The sequence below is a fragment of the Protopterus annectens genome, chromosome 1.part1 (genome assembly GCF_019279795.1).
Source record: "Protopterus annectens isolate FY-2018-M chromosome 1.part1, PAN1.0, whole genome shotgun sequence".
Lineage (NCBI taxonomy): Eukaryota > Metazoa > Chordata > Ceratodontiformes > Protopteridae > Protopterus > Protopterus annectens.
The window spans coordinates 806,700,717-806,714,784 of record NC_056726.1 but is presented as its reverse complement, the minus strand read 5'-3'; positions in this window follow the sequence as shown (position 1 = coordinate 806,714,784).

The window sequence follows — 14,068 nt, the reverse complement described above, 5'->3', positions numbered from 1 at the left end:
ATGGCGACAAGACAGACTTTTCTGAGTTGACTGTAATGCCTAAGTGATTGCAGAGTGTAAGAGAGTGTATTCCCTTGCCTGAATCAGTTGATGCCTGGTGGTGGTGATAAAGAGCCAATCGTCTAGGTATGGAAACACCTGGAATCCCAGATGCCTCAGGTGAGCCATGACCACTGCCATGCATTTGGTGAACACTCTGGGGGCTGTAGTGAGACCAAAGGGCAGGGCTCTAAATTGATAATGATTGGCTCTCATCCAGAAATGCAGGTGATCTCTGGATGGCCTAGCCATTTTTATGTGGTAGTACGTATATTTGAGATCTATCGAGCACATCCAATTGTCTTTCCCTAAAAAGGGAAGTATAGACTGTAGCGTGACCATCCGGAACTTTTCTTTCTTCACAAATTGGTTGAGTCTGCTGAGGTTCAAAATGGGTCTCCAGTCCCCTGTTTTCTTTGGAACCAAAAAGAACCTTGAGTAAGTTTCAAATCCTGTTTGGTCTGCTGGGACTGGCTGGATGACTCTTTTTTTCTAGCAATTTGTGGACCTCTATAGTTGCTTGTTCCCTGTAACTGGGTGGAATGTCTGGGATTCTCCTTGTGGGCAGGGGAGGTGGAGAAAGGTATGAAATATCCTCTAGAAATGATACTTTGTACCCAGCTGTCTTTTGTTATATCTTGCCAGGCGTCTGGTTACAAAGATAAGCACTAGCAGGGCTGACCTGAGAAAGATCTCTATCACCCTGATATTGTGGACCCCCTCTGCTGCGAGGGCAGCATCTTCCATTATTACCCCCTCCTCTGCCCCTAGAGGTGGGGTTCACCACGTGTGTCCTGAAAGGCTCCTTGGGCTTTCCGGAACCACATCTTTCCTCCCCTTTGCCCTTTGGGGTAAGGCCGAGTAGGGGTGGAAAAACGGACTCCGACGGCAGACAGAGTCTTTCCCTCCTGTTCACACCTGGTCAAAGTTTCCTTCACTTTTGGCCCAAAAAGGGATGAGCCATCAAAAGGGGTGTTTACGAATTAAGACTTAAAGGGCTCCACGAAGGAACACAAGCACATCCATGAATGTCTTCTGAGAGCAATTCCTGTACCCACTGCCCTACTCGTTCCATCAGCTGCATATGATATGAGATGCATGGATGAGTTCATGATAGAATTTAGGGTAGCAAGCTGGGCAGCAACTTTGTCAGTGGCCCCTGCAGCTACAGTACCCTGAAGAGTATCTCCCAACTCCTTAAGGAGATCTCTGCAACCTAGTGAAATGGGTCAAATAGTTTGGTGAATGGAGAGTAAAAGTTGCTGAACTAAACATGCTTTTCATATCTATCCATGATCCTAGACTCTCTATTAGGAGGATGAATAGATGAGGAAGTCTCAGACATTTCCTTTTCCGTGGCCGCCACCTTGACATCAACAGGGACTCCTTTGGACAAAATGTTTTAGCTGGTGGAGTGGATATAAACTTATTAGGTTTCCGAGGAACAGGCTCCATGGACTCTGGAGACTCCCACGTCCTCCGAGAAACCATCTGCACGAGCTCATCAAAGGACAGAGACACCCAAGAGGTGAAGGGTTGAGACCCGAAGCCTTCAGGAGAACTGACTCATCCTCAGTAGGGCTTTTGGACTGCCAATCACCTCTCTGCCTAAGGAGCTCGAGTATCTCCCATAGGAGATATCCTCAGAGGGGACCGTGAGGACCCTTCTGACTCATCCAAGTCAGTATCAGATGTTAAAGACTCTTGTGGGAGTCCAAGTGTCTCCTCTTGCACAATCTCTTCCTGGGGCCTCCTCAGTGGGAGCCTCTGGGGAGATCTCGGAAGAGCAGGGGGCAACCTGTGGGGCTACCTGAGGATCTGGGTCTCTACTCCTAGCCTGGAAGATGGAAGCAGAAGCAGACACAGGTGCTTTGGGGGATGAGGGAGCAAGACCTGGTGTCAAGGATGTCTTGGGGGACAAGGCTCTTCTCATTGCTTCGAAAGCATCACGGCTCCAATGAGAAGGAGTCGACGGACCTGAAGGAACCGCCAACCCCTCTCGCACCGAGGCCATGGGCTCTGAGCCTGAGGTAGGAGCTAAGCTCATCTGAGCCAAGCCCTGAGAGGAAGAGTTGGCAGTGACAAGTTGGTGCGACTGTCCTCCATGGACCCGACTGGATAATTTTGGCTCCCAGAGTCCCTGGTAGGCACAGAGGATATCAGAGTAGATGGAACCGAGGACTCTGGAGCAGGTCTCAGCTCCAAAAGCTCCACGATCAACAGGTTGGATCCCTCTGGTTCCAATGGTCTGGTACGGCTCGGAGGAGGAGCAGTCAAGTTAGGGGTAGTGGTCTTCGGCTCCAACACTAGGGTCGGCGTCGACAACAATTTAGCAAGGCCCGGTGCCCGTAAAAGCTTCTGCACCAATCAATCCATATCCAAATCTGACAGGCTGTCAGAAGACCTAGAAGAACGCACTGACGGTGCCGACTGAAGTAGTGGAGATAGAGGCCTCCCAGATACTGGCTCCAGAGCTGTGGGCTGGCTCCAAAAAGAAAAGACAGTCGGCTCCAAGGTCTGTGGAGCCAATGTCGCAGGATCTTCCAACTTTTTGGATTTTTTTACTGTTTGGAGTCCGTAGAGTCCACTGAGGATTTAGAGGACTTGAAGGACTTAATGGCCACATTCTGGTCACTCAACACTTCATGAAACGGATGCTTTAACAAGCTTCTGATGACTAATTTCCTTTTCCTCTCCAGTAACACCCTAGAAGAAAAAGAGTGACAAATACTGCAAGACTCCTGTAAATGGACAGGTTCTATCCAGTAAACGCAGTTACATGGCCATCAGTAACAGACATTTTCTGCCCAACCACTTTGGTTTCTGAAGTCATATCCAACAACACTTATTCAAATCCTTTTGAATAAACTGAAACCATGCTCTCCTTCTGCAGACCTACTGCCTTCTGAATTTCTACAGTTATCATCCAAGGCTGTTGCCTACCCTACTTCCATACTGATCAATAGAACTATTAGTGAAGGTCACATCCCTACCTTATGGAAAGTCTCCCATATTATCCCCCTGCATAAAGGTGGTCACTCCACTGAGCTATCAAACTATCGCCTCATTGCCCTACCCTCTGCTTTAATTAAGATTATGGAGAAATGTATCCATAGGCAATAAATTTAAAACAATTTACTTTCTAACTGTCAACATGGTTTCAGACCCCCACACAGCACTACCACTGCCCTCCTTTCCTTTACTGATTACATTAACAAGCAACAAAACCTGAATAATCTTTCTTCTGCTCTATTTATCGACCTGTCTAAAGCATTTGACATGGTAAACCACCAGATTCTCATAAACATACTAAAATCTCTGTCATTAGACCCACTTTCCATAAAATGGTTCCACTCCTACCTTGACAAATGACAGCAAGCAGTACTATGGCATAACACTCTATCCACCCATCTACCCATTACCTTAGGTGTCCCTCAGGGGTCCATACTAGGACCTCTCCTCTTCTCCATATTTATTAATGACCTTCAACTAGCTATCCCCCAAGCCACTTGCATACAATATGCTGACGACTCCACACTATTATGCTCAGCTACATCCTCCCATGACCTTCACTCTCTCACCCAGAAGGTATTCAGCATAGCTGAACAATGGTTCACTCAGCGTTGCCTTCTTTTGAACCCAAAGAAAACCAAACTCCTCCTCTTCACTCCTACTCAAAAGTCCTCTCCTCTTCATTTCTGTGTGACATCCACTAATGGTACTATAATATCTCCAGAGTCTACCACCAAACTACTGGGTGTCACCATCGACAATAATCTGAACTTCGACATCCACATCAACAATGCTATAAAGACTGTCAACAAAAAAATTGGCACTCTCTATAGGATTAAACCCTTCCTTTCCCCTACTGCTAAAACTACTATCGCTCACACTCATTTGTTCTTTACACTCCTTTATGCCTCACCAATTTTTACTAATCTATCCAAGACTAACTTCAGCAAATTGGAATTGCCCTATAATAACATTGCAAAATTTGCAACAGGCAACCCATTTAGAACCCACCATTGTATAAATGTAAATCAGCTAGGATGGGTAGAACTACAACACCTGATTAAATTTCACCAACTAACCATTGCCCACAACATTCTTTACAAACCTTCTAATACTCCTATTTTATCTAGCCTCATCACCCCCTATAAAAATCTGAAGTCCTTACGCTCATTACACAAACTTCTTCTACACACCTCTAAATCTAATAACAGGGTTGGGGATTCTCTTTTCACTAATACTGTAGGTAAATCCTGGAATCTTCTCCCTAATGACCTCTCCTCACTCATCTCCTTATCACTCTTCAAAAACAGACTTAAACTTTACCTCAAATCATACTGGCTATGCTCCTGTACCAAACCAGACTAGTCATCTATCTCTTCAAACTTGACTTTGCCTATCCAGTGCTTACTATCCACTGTTACATCTTCCTTCTTATTATATTTTTCTCATCTCTCTCTTTTTTAACACTATTTCTATCCTCTGTACATACCTATTTTTAAATAAATCCTTAGTAACATCACTACACAACTAACTTCCTTTCTCTACTATTGACTTTACCTGTATGATGTTTCTGTACCTTCAATTTGCACTGTTTATGACTGTTGCCCTCTTTGTACACCTTGTGCTAACCTCTATGCTGTACTGCACATGTTACCGTTGTTGATTATTTTTATTATATTTGCTATTTTTATTACAATATTTGCTTTTTGTTGTTTGTACTTGTATTTGTATTTTATCATGTCTTGGAGCTTATCTCCCCGGGCCTCTACTGAAAATGGACATATATCCACTTAGACTAGCCCGGTCAACAAATGTAAAATAAAAAAAAAAAATTTTACTCGTCTTCAGAGGGAGCTCCTGAAAGAGTTAGGAGACACCCTCCAGGGTTCAGTAGCTCCGGGTTCCATGGATAAGGTTTCTATGCAGCTCTCCACCCTTACTTCCATAGCTAACTCTTCCATGAGGCTGATCTCATATGTGGCAGATGGAGCGAGTAGGGCAGCCGCAGCAGGAATATCCCTCAGGAGACATTCGTGGATGCGTCTTTGTAATTTTACAGAATCCTTCAAGTCTTCCTTCATTAATGTTCCCTTTGATGGTTCCTCTCTTTTTGGACCCCAAGTGAAATAGACTTTGACTAGGTGTGAGCAGGAAGGGAAAACCTTATCTGCCGTTGGAGTCCGTTTCTCTCTCCCATCCAGACCCTATCCCAAGGGTAATACAGGAGGGAAAATGTGGTTCCGCAAATCCCAAAAGGTTCCTCTCAAGCACAAGGTCAACCCTCCCCCAGAGGCATAGGGTGAGGATATAATGGAAGATGCTGCCCTCGCGGCAGTGGAGGTCCACAGCATCAGGGAGACAGAGAAGCTTTCTCTGATCATCCCTTCCATCGACCCTGAGGGGTTGCCCGACTGTCCATCTCTGGAGGCAGTCATGGGTCATACATCACTGTACCCAAGCGCCTGTCTAACTATCACTCAAGATCGTTGGGTACACACAATAATATCTAGAGGTTATCTGATTCCCTTCCTTTCCGAACCCCCAACAAAACGGTCTCTACCAGACATGCCACCCATCCAACTAGACCATGCAGCATCAGAAGTCATATCATTGCTGCAAAAAAGAGTCATCCAAGAAGTCCCCGCAGAGCAAGTAGGACCAGGAACTTACTCTCGATTCTTTTTAGTTCCAAAGAAGACAGGGGACTGGAGGTCAGTTCTAGATCTCAGCAGGCTCAACAAACATGTAAGAAAATCAAAGTTCCACATGGTCACTCTGCAGTCGATATTTCCCTTTATCGGGAAAGACAACTGGATGTGCTCAATCGATCTTCAGGATGCATACTACCACATCAAAATGGACTGGTGCTCCAGGAGACATTTACGTTTCCGGCTGGGAGCCAGTCATTTTCAGATCAGAACACTGCCCTTTGGCCTCACTACAGCCCCCAGAGTGTTTACCAAATGCATGGCAGTGGTAATGGCTCACCTGAGATGTCAAGGATTCCAGGTGTTTCCATACCTAGACGACTGGCTCCTCACTGCTACCACCAAGCATCAACTAATAAGGACCAGGGACGAGACTCTATCCTTGTGCGCCAGTCTAGGCATCACCATCAACTTACAAAAGTCAGTCTTATCTCCCTCGCAGCACATTGTATATTTAGGTTCAGAAATAGACACAACCACCATGTCAGTAAGGCTTACACAGGAAAGAGTGGAATCTCTACACAGTCAGGTCAGATCCTTACTAAACGAACAAAGAGTCCAGGCCAAAGCAGTCGTTCAAGTCCTAGGGACTATGGCTTCTGCCATCCTATTAGCTCATCTTGCTCGCCACACATGAGGATTCTTCAATGGCTGCTATTTGCATAATGGTCGATGCAAGACCTTCCATTGTTCCACCAGATAGTAATAACAAACGCATGCAAAAAGGATCTGACATTGTGGTTACACAAAAGAACTTGTCCTAGGTTGTCCACTTGTTCCTACCCAACAAAAAGCAATTTTGACCACGGATGCTTCCCAGATGGGGAGCATTATCTGGGAATGACAGTCCAAGGTACTTGGCAGAACCATGAGAACCACTTGCACATCAATGTTCTGGAGATGAGAGCGGTGCTGTATGCGTTGCAAGCACTTCACAGCTCCCTTCCCACCAGGACGATTGCAGTTCAGTCAGACAACATGTCTGTTGTGTGGTACATAAACAAGCAAGGGGGAACCAAGTCTTACCCGCTTTGCCGAGAGGCCTTAAGAGTTTGGAAATGGATGATGGATACTCAGCACTTCCTGATAGCAATGCATATCCTGGAGAAATCCAAAGTAATAGCAGACAAACTCAGCCAAGCAATTCTGATGCCTCACGAGTGGTCTCTGAATCCAGTGGTTGCGAAAGAAATCTTTCACAGGTGGGGCCAGCCTTGCTATGATCTTTTTGCCACTCACCTGAACACCAAATGCAGCAGCTACTTTGCCCTCATTCCCCATTCGGGGATGTCACCCATGGATGCTCTAGTTCACGATTGGCCCCCGGGACTTCTTTATGCCTTTCCTCCTTTTCCACTCATCCCCAAAGTAATACAGAAAGCAAGACAGTTGAAGAGTTCCTTGATCCTCATTGCACTTTACTGGCCTCGACAAGTTTGTTTTCCCTTCCTGTGGCCCTATCTCTTGGAGGAACCATGGATTCTGGGCCCATCTCGAGATCTCCTGATTCATCAATCGTGACAGTTCCATTCCTCTATCCACACCCTCAAAATGACAGCATGGCTGCTCCAGTTCCACGAATAGCCAGGTGTATTCCCTTATCCCCTGCGGTCAAACAAATCCTAATTTCATCCCATAAACCTTCCACTCAGAAACTATATTCTAGCAAATGGAAAGTTCTCCCTTTGAGCTACTTAATCGGGGCTTAAATCCATATACTGCTCCTTTAGAATCCATTTTATCCTTCCTAACAACAATTTTTCTTGAAGGAGTGGCAGCCACTACAGTTAGAGTTCAATTATCTGCCATTTCCAATTTCCATTTCGGTTTCATGGGAAATTCAGTCGTGCAGCACTCCTTGTGTAAAACTTTCTTAAAAGGAGTTCTTTTCAGGCCCCCAATAAAACAACCATTAGAACCCTGGGACTTAAACTTAGTCCTCTCATCTTTGATGTCTGCACCCTTTGAGCCATCCTCGTCATCAGACTTAAAATTGTTATCATGGAAAACTTTTTTCTTGGCTGCCATAACATTTGCTAGGAGAGTTTCAGAACTACAAGCTCTAACTATTTGACCTCCTTACATTATCTTTCACAATGATAGAGTCTCTCTCAGGACAAACACTTCCTTTTTTCCTAAAGTATGCTCAGAGCACAATCTGAATACCACCATTGAGCTACCTGTGTTTTTTCAAAACCACTCTAATAAATCAGAGTCTAGACTACACCTGCTAGATGTCCACAAAATACTCAGGTTTTATATACACAGGACTAAAGAATTCAGGAAATCTGATCAACTGTTTGTTTCCTTTTTTGATAAAAGGAAAGGCTTGCCTGTTTCTAAAATTACTTTCTTGAAATGGCTTTCATATGTTCATAGGTTCATACTAGGCTATCTGCCCTAGGGCATTTATAAGCCCAGCCAAAGTGTGTTTGGCTTTCGCCACCCATTTTAAATTAATTTTGCTATGCCCTTTTTCGAGGTTAGTATACTGTGCCTCTGTCTAACAGTGACACAGAAGTGATACCCGGGGTAAACCTATGATCTCCCATTCACTCATCAAGATTCCTCTTGAAGAGAGTCAATGAGGGACTCTGCCTAACCTGGACTGGGATTTTATTCCAGAGTGAGGGGAGCATCTGGGTTATGAATCTGTCCCTCCAGCATGTCCTATTTATTTCACTGCTGAGGTTCAAGTCTCTTGAGCGCGTAGCTCGATGGGATTTGGATTTTCTGAGGTGCAGCATGTCCATTAATTTCGGGTTGGACCTGGCTTTATATGTCAGGCACAGACCGCCTCTGAGCAGGCGGTATGCCACTGAGTAGAGCTAGAGTTTCTTTAACTGGGCAGCATATGGCATCTGTTTGAGCCCTTTGATCCTCTTGGTGAGGTACTTTTGGGGCCTTTCCAGTTGCTGCAGGTGTCTGGTAAGGTACATCCCAAAAGGGCATTGTACTCAATTATGGGCCTGATGAGGGATGAGTAAAGAGGCACGATGACCTCCACTGATCTAGATGTGAATCCCTTCATGATTAGGTGGGCTATATAAAATGTTTTCTAACCACTTTGGCCACGTGGTTGTCAAATGAGAGATTGCTATCAACTTGGGTCCCCAGGTCCCTAATTACTTCTTCCATACTTAATGGATTACCACCTATGTGGTAATTTGTGGCCACTGTTTTTGCCAAAGGGGATGACTATACACTTTTTGGCATTTAGCTTGAGGCCATGGCTCTGGCACCAGTTGTCTGTTTCTATGAGGCCCTTTTGGAGGATGCTTGTGTCGGCTGGAGAGTCTATTATGTCGCCCAGTTTGCAGTCATCTGCGAACTTGGTCAGCCACAGTCCTTCCGTGTTGGCCTGTACCTCCGAGAAATATATACCGAACAAGAGAGGTCCCAGGACTGAGCCTTGTGGGACGCCACTTGTAACTGGTTTGGAGTCTGACATGGCTCCCGCAATTCTAACTATGTGGGTTCTGTTCAGATTGCATATCCTTTGCTTATCAACAAGGTGGTAGACAATTAGCTGTCAAAGTTAAAGTTCACTCTACTTGGGCTGTTTCTACTTCATGTGCCTTTAGATCTAGGCTATCAATTGATACTATCTGTGCAGCAGCTACTTGGGCAAGACCACATACGCTTGTCACTCATTACAAATTGGATTTGGCCTCCCGGGACAGGTCATCCTTTGGCTCCACTGTGCTGAAGAGTCTCTTCGCTTAAGCCACCCAGGATAAAGGTGCTAGGATGCTGTCCCATCCAGCAAGAATTACAGTGAGACAGGACTACATAATATAAAGAAGTTATGTACTTACCATAACATTCCATGTTTGTAGTCCATCTCACCTATATTCTTAAGGCCCCTCCCTCCAACCCCTTCCTGTTTCTGGGATTTGGTGGACCTTTTGGTGCTGCCAGACATTGTTCTTTTATTGTCCACCTGGAATGGATTATATTTCTAATCCTTTGCTGTATTTATTCAGCTCATTTTCTTATTCTTACCTGATAGGTATTTATTGCTTTCTTGCAAACTAGATTTGGGAAATTGGAGTGAGGCACCATGGGATAGGGGCTAGCCTTGAGCCAGTAAAAGCTCTCGAGCTTTAGTATTGGCTGTGTTGGAGCCGAATATCGCCTCCGAGCCCATCCAGCAAGAATATAGGCGAGATGGACTACAAACATGGAATGTTATGGTAAGTATATAACTTCTTTTTTAGCCACTGGTCTACCTTTTCTGACTTCAGGGAATGACACAAAGAGCTGGTCTGATTTCTTGATATCTTTTGTTCTGTCCAAATAAAATCTGAGCTGTCTGTGAGCATCAAGTTTGTGCAGCATATACTCCAATTTATTGGAATGGTTAGGGAAGAAAACTGGTAACTCAATGACTTGGTTGATATTAGATTCTGAACAAACTTTGGGCAAAAAGGAGGGGTTTGTCCTAAGAGATACTCTATCAGCATGGAAAATCAAATAAGGGGGTTAATAGATAAAGCTTGAAATTCTGACACTCTGCTGGCAGAAGTAATAGCTACCAGAAATATGGTTTTCCATGACAAATATTTGAGATCACAAAATGATGCTGGTTCAAATGGGGGGAGAATTATATGAGACAGCATAAAGTTTAGATTCCAAGGAGAATAAGGAGTTTCACTGAAGGCCTTATATGAAACATTCCTTTGAGAAAAGCCTTGGATAACTTGTGGGACATTATGTTTAGCCCATCAGCTCCGAGATGAAAGTTAGATATAGCAGCCAACTGAACCCGAACTGTTGCTGCTGCTCCTTTATTAAAGATCATAGTCAAGAATACTAGTATGGATGTCAAGGGGGCTTGACAAGGATCAATGTTCTGCTTAGAAGCCCATATGGAAAATCTCATCCACTTACTAAGATATAATCTTCTGGTGGATGGCTTATGGGAAGACAAAAGGATCTGTTTTGTCTCATTGGAAAAGTTATGAAGCCTGGCTATGAGGGGAACTGGAGCAGCCAAGCTGTCAGCTTTAGTGACTGCAAGGAAGGATGGCGGTCCCCCGACAGGTGTCTAAGAAAGTCCAGAACTGGGTCCAGAATCCATGGATCCTCCAAGAGATGATGATGAAGAAATGGGAACCAAATCTGCCGAGGCCAATGAAAGGCTATAAGAATGATGGTCCTTACCAGAGACTTTGCTTTCTGTAGTAATCTGGGTATCAACGGGATAGAAGGAAATGCATAGAGGAGACCCGGGGGCCAATCGTGTACTAGTGTGTATCTCGGGGCTTCTCCCGGAGGAGGAATCAGGGCAAAGTAGCTTCTGCATTTTGTGTTGATGTGGCTTGCAAAAAGGTCGCAGCAAGGCTGGCCCCATTTGTGGAAAATCCTGTCCGCAACCTCTTTCTTGAGGGACCACTCCTGCGGCAACAAGATTGCCCTGCTCAGTTTGTCTGCTATCATGTTGGATCTCCTCGAGATGTGCATTGCCAACAGAAGGCGCTGGGAGAAAGCAGCCCACTGCCAAACTCTGAGGGCTTCTCAGCAAAGGGGGTAAGACTTGGTTCCCCCTTGCTTTTTCAAGTACCAGACTACTGACATATTGTCTGTCTGAATGTCAATCATTCCTAGAGGAAGAGAGTCCTAGAAGTACTGCAACACCAGAAGTACTGCTCTCATCTCCAGAACACTGATATGCAAATATGACTCTTGATCCGTCCATGGGCTTTGGGCAGTCTTTCCCTGAAAATACCCCCCCACCCTATCAGGGAAGTGTCCGTGGTCACAGTGACTATTGGAGGGGGTAGTACAAAGGGGCGTCCTATGGTTACATAAAGAGACGTCAACCACCACTGGAGATCTCTCTTGCAAGTGTTCATAATTAAAATTGTGTGATTCATTGGAAGTTCCTGATAAGACCATTGAGTGAACAACAGCCATTGAAGAATCCATATATGCATCCTTGCTAATGGTATGGCCAGGATTGCTGCACCCATCAAACCTAATACTTTTAGAACTTCTGTGGCTGGTGCTCTGCCTTTCGATACCAATGTGCTGATATGCTGGTGAAGAAGAAAGACTCTCTCATTTGGTAGTCTTAGGGTGGTGGTTGAAGTGTCTAACTCTGCTCCTATAAAAACGATATGCTGCGATGGCGACAAGACAGACTTTTCTGAGTTGACTGTAATGCCTAAGTGATTGCAGAGTGTAAGAGAGTGTATTCCCTTGCCTGAATCAGTTGATGCCTGGTGGTGGTGATAAAGAGCCAATCGTCTAGGTATGGAAACACCTGGAATCCCAGATGCCTCAGGTGAGCCATGACCACTGCCATGCATTTGGTGAACACTCTGGGGGCTGTAGTGAGACCAAAGGGCAGGGCTCTAAATTGATAATGATTGGCTCTCATCCAGAAATGCAGGTGATCTCTGGATGGCCTAGCCATTTTTATGTGGTAGTACGTATATTTGAGATCTATCGAGCACATCCAATTGTCTTTCCCTAAAAAGGGAAGTATAGACTGTAGCGTGACCATCCGGAACTTTTCTTTCTTCACAAATTGGTTGAGTCTGCTGAGGTTCAAAATGGGTCTCCAGTCCCCTGTTTTCTTTGGAACCAAAAAGAACCTTGAGTAAGTTTCAAATCCTGTTTGGTCTGCTGGGACTGGCTGGATGACTCTTTTTTTCTAGCAATTTGTGGACCTCTATAGTTGCTTGTTCCCTGTAACTGGGTGGAATGTCTGGGATTCTCCTTGTGGGCAGGGAGGTGGAGAAAGGTATGAAATATCCTCTAGAAATGATACTTTGTACCCAGCTGTCTTTTGTTATATCTTGCCAGGCGCCTGGTTACAAAGATAAGCACTAGCAGGGCTGACCTGAGAAAGATCTCTATCACCCTGATATTGTGGACCCCCTCTGCTGCGAGGGCAGCATCTTCCATTATTACCCCCTCCTCTGCCCCTAGAGGTGGGGTTCACCACGTGTGTCCTGAAAGGCTCCTTGGGCTTTCCGGAACCACATCTTTCCTCCCCTTTGCCCTTTGGGGTAAGGCCGAGTAGGGGTGGAAAAACGGACTCCGACGGCAGACAGAGTCTTTCCCTCCTGTTCACACCTGGTCAAAGTTTCCTTCACTTTTGGCCCAAAAAGGGATGAGCCATCAAAAGGGGTGTTTACGAATTAAGACTTAAAGGGCTCCACGAAGGAACACAAGCACATCCATGAATGTCTTCTGAGAGCAATTCCTGTACCCACTGCCCTACTCGTTCCATCAGCTGCATATGATATGAGATGCATGGATGAGTTCATGATAGAATTTAGGGTAGCAAGCTGGGCAGCAACTTTGTCAGTGGCCCCTGCAGCTACAGTACCCTGAAGAGTATCTCCCAACTCCTTAAGGAGATCTCTGCAACCTAGTGAAATGGGTCAAATAGTTTGGTGAATGGAGAGTAAAAGTTGCTGAACTAAACATGCGTTTTTCATATCTATCCATGATCCTAGACTCTCTATTAGGAGGATGAATAGATGAGGAAGTCTCAGACATTTCCTTTTCCGTGGCCGCCGCCGCCACCTTGACATCAACAGGGACTCCTTTGGACAAAAAAGTTTTATCTGTTGGAGAGGAAATAAACTTATTAGGTTTCCGAGGAACAGGCTCCATGGACTCTGGAGACTCCCACGTCCTCCGAGAAACCATCTGCACGAGCTCATCAAAGGACAGAGACACCCAAGAGGTGAAGGGTTGAGACCCGAAAGCCTTCAGGAGAACTGACTCATCCTCAGTAGGGCTTTTGGACTGCCAATCACCTCTCTGCCTAAGGAGCTCGAGTATCTCCGCAAAGGAGATATCCTCAGAGGGGACCGTGAGGACCCTTCTGACTCATCCAAGTCAGTATCAGATGTTAAAGACTCTTGTGGGGAGTCCAAGTGTCTCCTCTTGCACAATCTCTTCCTGGGGCCTCCTCAGTGGGAGCCTCTGGGGAGATCTCGGAAGAGCAGGGGGCAACCTGTGGGGCTACCTGAGGATCTGGGTCTCTACTCCTAGCCTGGAAGATGGAAGCAGAAGCAGACACAGGTGCTTTGGGGGATGAGGGAGCAAGACCTGGTGTCAAGGATGTCTTGGGGGACAAGGCTCTTCTCATTGCTTCGAAAGCATCACGGCTCCAATGAGAAGGAGTCGACGGACCTGAAGGAACCGCCAACCCCTCTCGCACCGAGGCCATGGGCTCTGAGCCTGAGGTAGGAGCTAAGCTCATCTGAGCCGAAGCCCTGAGAGGAAGAGTTGGCAGTGACAAGTTGGTGCGACTGTCCTCCATGGACCCGACTGGATAATTTTGG